Consider the following 10,369-nt stretch of genomic DNA (forward strand, 5'->3'; position numbering starts at 1 on the left):
CCTCCCCTGGTTCCTCACTGGCTGACTACTACAGGGTTCGCAGGCTTCCCTGGACGTCGCCTAAGCCAGTTAAATCTTTTTTACATTTGTCTTAATTTTATTGGTAGGTTTAAAAAACCCAAACAGGTATCGCCAGGCCCTTATCAATTCCCCCACCCCCACCCTCAGCCCGAGCAGCTTCCACCACGTGGCCCTTTGTTAATACCTTACTGTTAAAATGTTAAACATCCCAGTGGGAATAAATCACATTTAGGTTTTATACTCTTTCCTAACAGTTCCCCCCTCTTTTTACTTAAGAATTTCTGATTTTATTCCCAGTAATGTATTTAAATTTATGCTTGGTCTTTTTTCAAATTTCTCTAATAGCTTTTTACTCTCTTTTTCATAGTTCAAACTTTCTTCTAAGATTATTTTGGGTGTAGTTCATAGGTACTTGCTTGTTTATGGCTGCCTTTATAAGCTTTTGAGTCAAGCCTCTCACACAAGGGATGATAACAGCATCTACAGCAGTTAAAAGTCTTGCAACTATAACAACGGATGTTAAAACAGAGGCAGCTATATTTTTCTATTTTCCAAAACATCTTTCTAACCAGTCTATAAAAGGGTCACTGGTGCCAGTTTTTAGCTAATTCATTAGCTAAAGTGGTGCCTTGTAATGATCTACAACTTCTATGAAAAGTTTTTTTCACTGGGTGTGGAGAGAAATGCCAGGGTAAATGAAAGGGCCAATTGGACTAAAGCACAAGTCCTAGTCCAGGTGGGTGGCAACAAGTAGCGCAAGCTTCCCTTTCCACAGTACCACCAAACATACACTCGGGGAATGTGTAATTTCGAGAAGTTGCCCTCTTTAGAGACATTTAGGACCTGGGTACAAGTCAGTAGTTCCCCACAGGAGTTGTGAAACCTTCCCCTTGCCTAGAGAGGCATGAGGAGTGATTCATCTTCCCTATGGAAAAAGAGGGGATTGCCCTCGGGTCTGACTTCTTTAGTGCATGAAAGAGTAAAGCAAGCCCTTTCAAGTCTCATTTTCCCAAGCGTCCTTGTCCTGGTACAGGGCCAACATGCAGTTCATCCCAGTGGGGTCTGTGTCCCAGCACGGGAATGGGACCACCTGCGCCTGTGGCCATCCAGCAGCACATACGTAACAATCGCTTTTATTCAAAACGAGTACTGAATTTAACTCACTCTACCCAGGAATTGGTGTCTCTATAACTTGTCTCTATTTCTAGAGTCTGTTTTAGATATTTATCTCTGTTACAGTAACTAGTCTAGGGTCATTATGGGGAAGCTCTGGCTTGTTATTTCTCTCAGGATTGGGGGTGGCCACTATGGGTGAAGTCTTGCCTTTGATTAAATTAAGACCAAACTTTCCCACGGGATCTAACTCTAATGACATCTGCACTGAGTCCGTAAACATGAGGGGCAATTACAGGGTCTGAGTCTAAGTCTTGAGGTTTATGTATACTTAATAAAAGGGGGTTACACTACCTGTCCTGGCAATTGTCAGGAGGAATTTCTTTAGCTAAGTGGAGTTTTCTTTTTAAAGATTTTTCTGCTGCATGAGGGGCCATCCACCCTTAAAACTGGGTAGTCTACCAAACACTGCTCCACCTTGGACATGGGGGCCTACTTGCCTTTTTATTGCATTAAGATTTGTCCATTCAGGACAGAGGTACTTATTATCTCCAGAAAGCTGTTTTTGGTCATTTAGGTCACAAGAGAGAACTTGACAAGCATCAAACCTAATGGCTGGGGGCTTGATGTTTTAGTAATATTGATTACCAGTTTGACAGGATAACCAGGAGTTCCTTCCCATCCTAGGGCTTCCTGTGACTTGCCTGTGAAATACAGAGTGAGAACGATAAGAGTTAACATTTTTAGGTTCTTTTTAGTTTCAGCCTTAAGGGTTGGTTCGCCACCTGGGACACCTGCCAATTCTGTTTTGTCCCCAGATCCCCCAGTCAGTTTCTTTACTCTGGTGTAATGAGTCCAGCCCTTTCCAGCTGCCCTCACTGCAGTCTCCGCGGTCAGGAGCATTTGGGAGGGGCCTTCCCAGCTGCGCTGGAGTCCATCTTCTTTCCAGGATTTTACTAACACCAGGTCTCTAGGCTGGAAGCAGTGAGCCTAGCGGGGGAGTCTGGGTGAGGAGTCCTTTCAGCTTGAGAGAAGGTAAGTTAGAAGACATGGCTAGCACATATTCCATCTTTTTCAAGTAAACTTGCTTCATATTTTAAAATTTGAGCATCTATTAGCCAGTGCCCAGCCCACTGATTAAGTAAGCATGACCCGAACCTGGTGAGGAGTACTGACCATGAGGGTTCCTCCGAGTTAATTTCCTGCCCTCTTCCACCAGTAAGGCCATGGCTGCGATGGCCTGAACACACTCAGTCCATCCTCAAGAGACAGGGTCCAGTAGTTTAGACATAAAGGCCACTGGTTGTTTCTTTCCTCCCCAGGCTTGGGTCAAAACCCTACAGAGAACCTTGTTCAACAGAAACAAATCAGTGAAATGGCTTCTCTAATGATGGGAGTGCCAGGACTGGGGTGGTGACTAAGGATTGCTTTCAATTTCTCTAGAATTTGCAGTTCCACTGGGTCCATTGGAGACGGTCTGGCTCTCCCTCTAACAATTTGAAATACAAGCTTCTAGCCTCTCTTCTAACACTTTTTGAGCTTCTCTCAGTAATTCTTCTCTAGGTTTTTCATTCCATCTATCTAAATTCTGTAATTTCTTAGATATATCTGGCCAATTTTTGGTTACAAAATTGACTTTTAAAAGACCCTGTCCTACCTGAGCTTCTGGGCCAAGTCCTGAATACTTTCTCATCTGGTCCCTGAGTCTCTATGAAAATGCAGTTGGGCTTTCTTCCTTTTCTCATTGGACTTCAAACACCTTAGAAACATTTTGAGATCTTGGGGCCGATTCCCTAATTCCCTTTATAATTAGCCCTAGAAGATCCTGCATTTTTAAATCTATCCCCTAGATTATTATTATCCCATCTAGGGTCTACATTTGGGAACTTTTGTTCTGCTGACTGGACACCCTGGCTCGGTGGGTGCTTTTGTTCCCAAATGGACACAGCAGCTCTCCTGATTCCCCCCCTCACCACCAGGGAATGGGATATTCACAATGGACATCAGTTCAACCTAAGTATATATATTAGGTCCCAGGAATTGATCCAGTGGGCCCACTAGGCCAAGGGGATCTTCTAGCAATGCTTAAAACTTCTCACCTCAGTACCCGTGAGGGGAGCATTAACAAATTTCCCCTTGTCCTAGTGGGACCTCTCTCAATGGAAATGTCTTGGGATTCCTGGTGGACTCCCCAGAAGGCAAGGGGAAACTCTAAGTCCTTCCTACATTAAATCCAAGGAGAGGAAATCCTGGGGCCAAATACCTCTAAAAACTGAAATCGAAGGGAGAAATAAAGTTTAAAATCTATTTACTACTCAGAAGCTGCAGTCTGGGGCTGTTTCTCTCTTTCAGGCTCCAGCATCAGCCAAAAACCGGCCCTCCCCCTCCCCTCTCAGGTACAGGTAAGCCCCCTCCGTTGCCCAGGTAATTACCCATTGATATGGAGATGATTTCTCTCCACCCCTGAGGAAAGATGCAAATGCACTAAAGCCATACTTCTTTCCACCTCTGAACGCCTGTTGATATGAGAAATGAGTGGGGTGGGAAGAGAAAAAGGCCAGGAAAGTCTACTAAAAAGACCCAGAGTTAATTAATTAAAGCTCAAAAAGACAGGAGCAACTTGACCTGGAATGTTTCAATATTCCTCAGATAAAGGAGAGGGTCCCTCAGCATAGCCTGTCTTTATTATGTTAATCATACAGGCCCAGCCTCTTCTCTTTTTTTTTTAACTTTACTTATATGCTATTTTTTTTTCTTTCTGAACTCAAATAGTCTGCAACCCAGGCAATCAATTCAGCATGCAGGCGCAGCCGTAAACAATATAGCAAAAGGCAGAAAGGATTCCACCCCAAAGACTGCATTTTAACACCCAGGAGGTCAAGAAGCAAGACCCTCAACTTACTTATTAGCAAACAGACAATAACTCTGCCCCCCTTGGAAGAAGGGCAGCCAGTCCTGATAAGCTCCCAAACCAGGAAGTTGCCATCCTGGGAGGGGACTAAAAGCAGTAAATTTCTTGGGTTAAGCTAATTTTGCAGAATTACCCAGAGGACTGATAAGAAACAATGTCTCATCAAAGATACCTGAGACCACCTAACAACAAGTCTACACCTTCAGGTGCCGGCCACACTCCTAAAGAATCCTTCAAAAGGGAACCCCCCACCCCTGGGGCGCTCCTCTCTCCGAGGCCACCAGCACCCTCAAAGTGCACAACCTTTTAACTTAAAACTTTCTCTCTCCAACCTCCCAGGGCGCCCCTCCCTCCTGAGGCGGCCTCACTTTTTCTCTCCAGGAGTAACTCCAAACAAAACTCTCACTCCGCCTCACTGTCATGTCTCCGCCTCTCAACTCTCGGCTGTGGCGGGGAAAGGGACCGAGGAAAACACACAACGCTCTCCCAACACCAGGGCTTGTCCTGGGAGGTCTCTTGTAGTTCCTCCTCCCTAGCTTTCCCTTCCCTGGTGTTGAGGGGAAATAGGGGAAGCGCCCTTGGTAACCAACAGATTCTTCAGGTGAACTGGAGGCTTTATTACCATCAAAAAATAAGTCAAACCTGGCAAAGCCAGTTTTCATCTGATCTAACTTTAATCCAGACAAAACAGCAAAATTTGATCATCTTCTGTTTGTCCTTAACCCGGTACAGGAGGCGTCCCCCCAGAACCGTAACCTTCACCCCAGCAGGCTATCTGGGGGAATTCCAAGGGAGCTCATCTGGTTCCCTTTCTCTGCTTCCCTAGGCCTAGAATTTTTATTTCCCATCCTTCAAGAGGTCCCTGTGTCTGAGATCCCTGTGTACTCAACCCCCCGTAATGGAAATTTCTTGCACACACCCCGAGATTACACATCTCAGCCACACACACTCGACCTCTGAAAAATGCCCAACCACCAAGGCAGTACTTATAACCCAATTTCCCCACCTTAGCTCGTGCACGAGGTCGCCTGGTTGCCGCGGTGCCTGCATTTTCTCCCCTGCGTCGGGCACGCTGTCTCCGCACAACAGTCTCGGGTCTCCCCTCGGCTTCCGTGTGAAGGTGAGACGCCCAGACACAGCGGCCCGCCCAAAGCCGGGCGGGACGCGTCTTCCCACTCCGCTTGGGCCCCCACCTCACACAGGCAAGAGGATCCCGGACGAGCCCCCAAATTGTGAGAAACACTCACTGGTCCATATTCAATAAGTGGACACGGAGACAAAGAGAACAGCGGAGCGAGGCTTTAATGACGGTCTTGCAAGATCGGGGGTCTGGTGGGCAGGCACACCTGGGGAGTTTGGCGCCAATAATTTATCTCCTAGCATGCGAGTCCCTCCCCTGGTTCCTCACTGGCTGACTACTACAGGGTTCACAGGCTTCCCCGGACGTCGCCTAAGCCAGTTATATCTTTCCTTTACATTTGTCTTAATTTTATTGGTAGGTTTAAAAAACTCAAACAGGTATCGCCAGGCCCTTATCAATTCCCCCACCCCCACCCTCAGCCCGAGCAGCTTCCACCACGTGGCCCTTTGTTAATACCTTACTGTTAAAATGTTAAACATCCCAGTGGGAATAAATCACATTTAGGTTTTTTACTAACATCAGCCAAACGAGGAACCAGGGGAGGGACTTACATACTAGGGAATAAATTACTTGGCACTAATGGCCTCAGGGGTGCCTGCCCACCAGACCCCCGATCTTGCAAGACCGTCTTTAAAGCCTCGCTCCGCTGTTCTCTTTGTCCGCGTTTTCCACTTATTGAGCTTGGACCAGTGAGTGTGTGTCTCACAACCTCAGCTAAATTGGGACATGATTCTGTTGGGGGATGGTTGTGTATTTTCCTCTGTCCTCGCTGCAACAAAGAATTGAAGGGCAGAGACACAGTAGTGAAGCAGAGTAAAAGTTTTATTTAAAGTTACTTAAAGAGAGAAAAAGTGCAGCAGGCAACCTCAGCGAGGAGAGGCGCCCTGAAAGGTTGGAAAGAGTTTAAGGTTAAAAGGTTACACACTTTCAAAGTGCAGGTGACCTCACTGAGAGGAGCACCCCAAAAGGTTGGGTGTTCCCCCTTTTAAGGATTCTTCAGGAATGTGACTAAAGCCTGGGGGTGCAGACCTGTTAAGTGGTCTTTGAATACTTAGAATTAATTTAACACAAGGAACTTCCTGCTCTGATTTCTCCCTGGGATACCAGGGTTCTTGGTCTGGGAGCAGATCACACAGGCTGCCTGCCCAGCCCCCAAGGTGGGCTGCTGAGTTATGGTCTTGTTCGGTAAAGAGTTAGTTAAGAATCTTACTTCCTAACTTCCTGGGTATTAAAATACAACCTTTAAGATGGAATCCTTCCTGCCTTTTACTATTTTGTTTATGGCTGGGCCTGCATGCTTCATATAATAAAGATATGGACTATGCTGAGGTACCTTCCTTTATCTGGGGAATATTCAAACATTCCAGGCCAAGTTGCTCCTGGGTTTTTGAGCTTTAACTGATTAACTTTGGGTCTTTTTAGTGGACTTTCCTGGCCGTTTTCTCTTTCCACCCTGCTCATATCTATTTTCCTGCCTAACAATTCCTTTCCTCTCTCCTCGGCCTGGAAGAAGAGTGTAAGCGAGCTGTCAACCGCCTGGAGTACATTATCTATTTATTGGTTTGGGGGAGATATTCTCTGGCTTGTGAAGGTCCCACGGTGAACCTGTGTTAAGCGAAGTGCTGGCAAAGACAAACTCAGTCTCTGAGCATAATTCACCCCGAAACATAGTTTGTGAGGATGCTTTCTCCCCCAGCATTAAATGATTTCAAGCCCTCGATTTCAGAATTTAACCAGCTACATGTTTGCTAGTAAATAATTCTTAAAGTAATTCCAGTGCTCACCTAGGGAGGCCTGGCAGAGCATGGGAATAGGCCTACATTCTCCAGAATACTTGCTTTTGCTGTGGACTTTGGTGACATTACCATTTATTCTAGAAAAGTCACTGGTGGGAAGCAGGGGGCCAATCCCCCTGAAAAGCTGGCTTCACGTGGGAAGCAGGGATCCCACTGGGTCTTTCTTTCATTCTGATGATCCTGTGGATGACCAGCGGCACTGGAAGTGTCTCTCCCAGCACAGCGCCAGCCCACCTTCCCTCTAGGAAGGCGTTTATGTGGCGGAAATCTCCCAGTCAGTTCGGATAGTGAGATTCGTTGGGAGTGATCCTTTCTGGTCCTTCTGTCTTTAAGTCTCTGGATTTCTAAGGAAGAGAGAAGCCCTTTTACATATTGAGCACAACCATGAAAGGATTCAGTTAAATCGTGCACAGATCTTGGTCTCAGATGCAAATTCATAGGCCCCTCCAAACATAAGGTCAAAGGGCTTGCTCAGTGTTTCAGGTGAGTGGCAGAGTCATAGGCCATCTTAATACAGTAGGTTGCAGGATCCTGGCCATTGAGTCTCAGGGTTTGAGTGGTTAAATCCTGGAATACAGCAGAAATAAAATTACTTTTTCTGTTTGATTCAAGTGCCCTGGGCTCCTCAAGGTGGGAATCATGTTTATGAAGAGAATCCACCATTGCCCGAGGAGTGGGTTTTGAAGAGGGCAAGACTTCAGGCCACAGCCCTGTCTGTTGCACACAGGCCATAGCTTGAAGAAATTCCTTCCCTTTTTTTAAGGTTAAAAAAGCCCTTTTATTTAGAAAGGTCAAAATGATTGTACACTAATTTGAACATTAGCATAGGCCGTACAAGGAATGACTTGAAAATTCCCTTTTGACATCCGTGAAGAGCTGGATGCCATTACATATGCTTTGCTCTTCAGACCTCTAACTTCAGAGTTGAGCAGAAATATGGCTTACTTTCTGTTAGAAAAAGCATAAAACCTAAACGTGACTTATTCCCACCAGGAGACTTAAACATTTGAACAGTAAAGTATTGACAAAGGGCTACATGGTAAAATACATGCCAGGAAGTTGCTCAGGTTGGGGGCAGGGGGAATTGATGAGGAACGGGGCTGTGCCTATTTGGAAAAATAAAGAAGTTTTAAACCAGCCAATAAAATTAAGACAAAGGTAAGGGAAAACCTAATATGGATATAAATTGCTTAGGTGACATCTGGGAAAGAATGTGAACCTTGTAATACTCAGCCAATGAGGGACCAGGGGAGGGACTCGCCTGCTAGGGAATAAATTACTTGTTCCAACTGCCCTAGGTGTGCCTGCTACAGACGCATGATTTTGCCATCCAGCAATTAAAGCCTCACTCTGCTGTTCTCTTGATCTCTGTGTCTACTTACTGAGTTTGGACCAGTGAGTGTATTTCTCAGTTTCCCTCAAGTCATTCTTGGGCTCCAGACAAGGTGCTTGCAGTCACGTCACTGGCAAGGCACCTTTTAACTCTGGAGGCTTGCAGGGCTATCATACAGGAACACGATGCTCCCACAGCCCTTTGCTGGAGTTCAACCCTGGGCAGATCAATGGGTATCATAAGATAGATGAAGATATTGTCATTAAATTCTAACCGAAATAAGCAGGCGATGAGAGGCAACAAAGGACCAGGCAGTTTGAGTGCAATCCCGGGCGAGGTTCACCAGTCTGCACTAATACAGGCTGGGGAAGTCGCACGCAACCAGACAGGCGGGGAGTTTTTAAAGAAGGTAGGGGGAGGCAGAGCTTAGATTTACAGCGGTGCGAGGATTGGCTAGCCTGAGGCACATTTTTCAGGTTGGGAGGGGGCAGCAGCCGGGGACTTTGGGACTTTGGCACGTTATCAGGGTCCGACGTGCTCACCCCTCCCTCCGGTGCCTCCAACCTTACTAGGACAAGCTGCAAAACAGGAACAAATGGTTATTTTTAAATATTAGGCTGGAACTTTTAACAGAGACTGCCATCAGAATTCTAGCAGGCTATTAGCTGTCCTCCCTCACAGGGGATCAGCTTATCAACTCAAATCATCTGACAAAATCTCTTACCTTTACAAGTATTAGTTCTGTGAAACCCAGCTGCTACCACGTTCCCTGTGCTTACCTCGGAAGTGGACTGCAGAGAATGCACATCTCATGATAAGTTTTGAAAATTTTCATTTGTTTAGTGGGTGTGTTAGGTAGAAAGACAGACATGGGCAGCGGGGTCAGGGGAAGGGAAGGTTCCAGGAAAAAAGAGCCCAGGTATGGGGTCCCGCATGACGACAACAGAGGCTTTGCAGGGAAACAGCTGCCTGGCCTGTGGAGACCAGGCCAGAGCTGCCCCAAGCAGGTGCAATTGATCAAAACCAAGAACCGCCCAAACCACCCCTCATCATAATCTTATTAAAATAAGGTTGCAGTTTTGCTTCCCCCTCCACCCCACCCTATCCACACACTGTGCCCTGACCCGCTCCGCACGCTCCTACGGGCTTTTCCTGGTGCATTTTGGGAAAGATGTGCCGCAAGAGGAATGAGTGTATACCCAGAACTGTCAATCAAATGACCTCACCTTGTCAATCAAAGAAGTGACTCCTGGCTAGGCCTTGATGAATAAACCCTCCCCTAAAAGTTCGGGGTCTTTGTCTCCTTGACCCTGGCCCACCCCTGTCTTGGAGTGGATTCAGAGAAAAGTTTCTCGCTCTGCTTCACGTCTGGTCTCTGCCTTTCAATTCTTTGTTTTGGTGGGGACAGGGACAACGAAGAAGAAAGTCAACCTGCAACAGATGTTGTAAGAGTCTAGTGCTTTTAACAGTCCTCTCTTAGATTATCTTTATTAATGACACAGCAGTGCTAACCAGGTGAATAGGGACTGTGGTAAAGGAGTGATTTTGTTAGGGAATTCTCATAGGCCAAACTTCAGGTCCAGAACCAAGAATTACAGCTGTAGTTGCTGCCATTAACCTCTGCTTGTGTGGGCTTAATCCCAGACTAAACATAAACCTCCACACTCCTCCCATGAGCCGCCACAGTACAGGAAGCTTTTGGTGGGCCACTTTTCTCCCAAGTACGTGAGACATGAGTAAACATCATCAAATGTGCGGTATGAACAGGACTATCAGGTGAATCAGGTCAGGTTTTTCACAGTTTGGAACCCCCAAAACTTAGGGAAGAGGGTACAAGCCTATTTCAGTTGTTCGAAAGCCTCTTCAGATTCTAGGGACAAACCAGAGACCTGGAAAATGTTCGTGCAATTACTCCATCAGAGGTTTGGTCTGCTCTACAAAAACTGAATCCACTATTGATGATACTGTACTAGTCCCAAAATTGGTTTACTTTTTTTTTATTAAGCTATCATTGATATACACTCTTATGAAGGGTTCACAAGAAAACAATATGG

General features: G+C 46.1%; 1 non-coding gene across 1 annotated transcript; it reads right to left on the reverse strand.

Moving 5' to 3' along the window:
* Positions 1-8,952: 8,952 nt before the first annotated feature.
* On the reverse strand, positions 8,953-9,027 carry LOC118913362 (small nucleolar RNA SNORD28). The gene has a single exon (XR_005025171.1). It is a non-coding gene; the product is annotated as a small nucleolar RNA SNORD28 (small nucleolar RNA).
* Positions 9,028-10,369: the final 1,342 nt, after the last annotated feature.

This window comes from Manis pentadactyla, chromosome X (genome assembly GCF_030020395.1).
Source record: "Manis pentadactyla isolate mManPen7 chromosome X, mManPen7.hap1, whole genome shotgun sequence".
NCBI lineage: Eukaryota > Metazoa > Chordata > Mammalia > Pholidota > Manidae > Manis > Manis pentadactyla.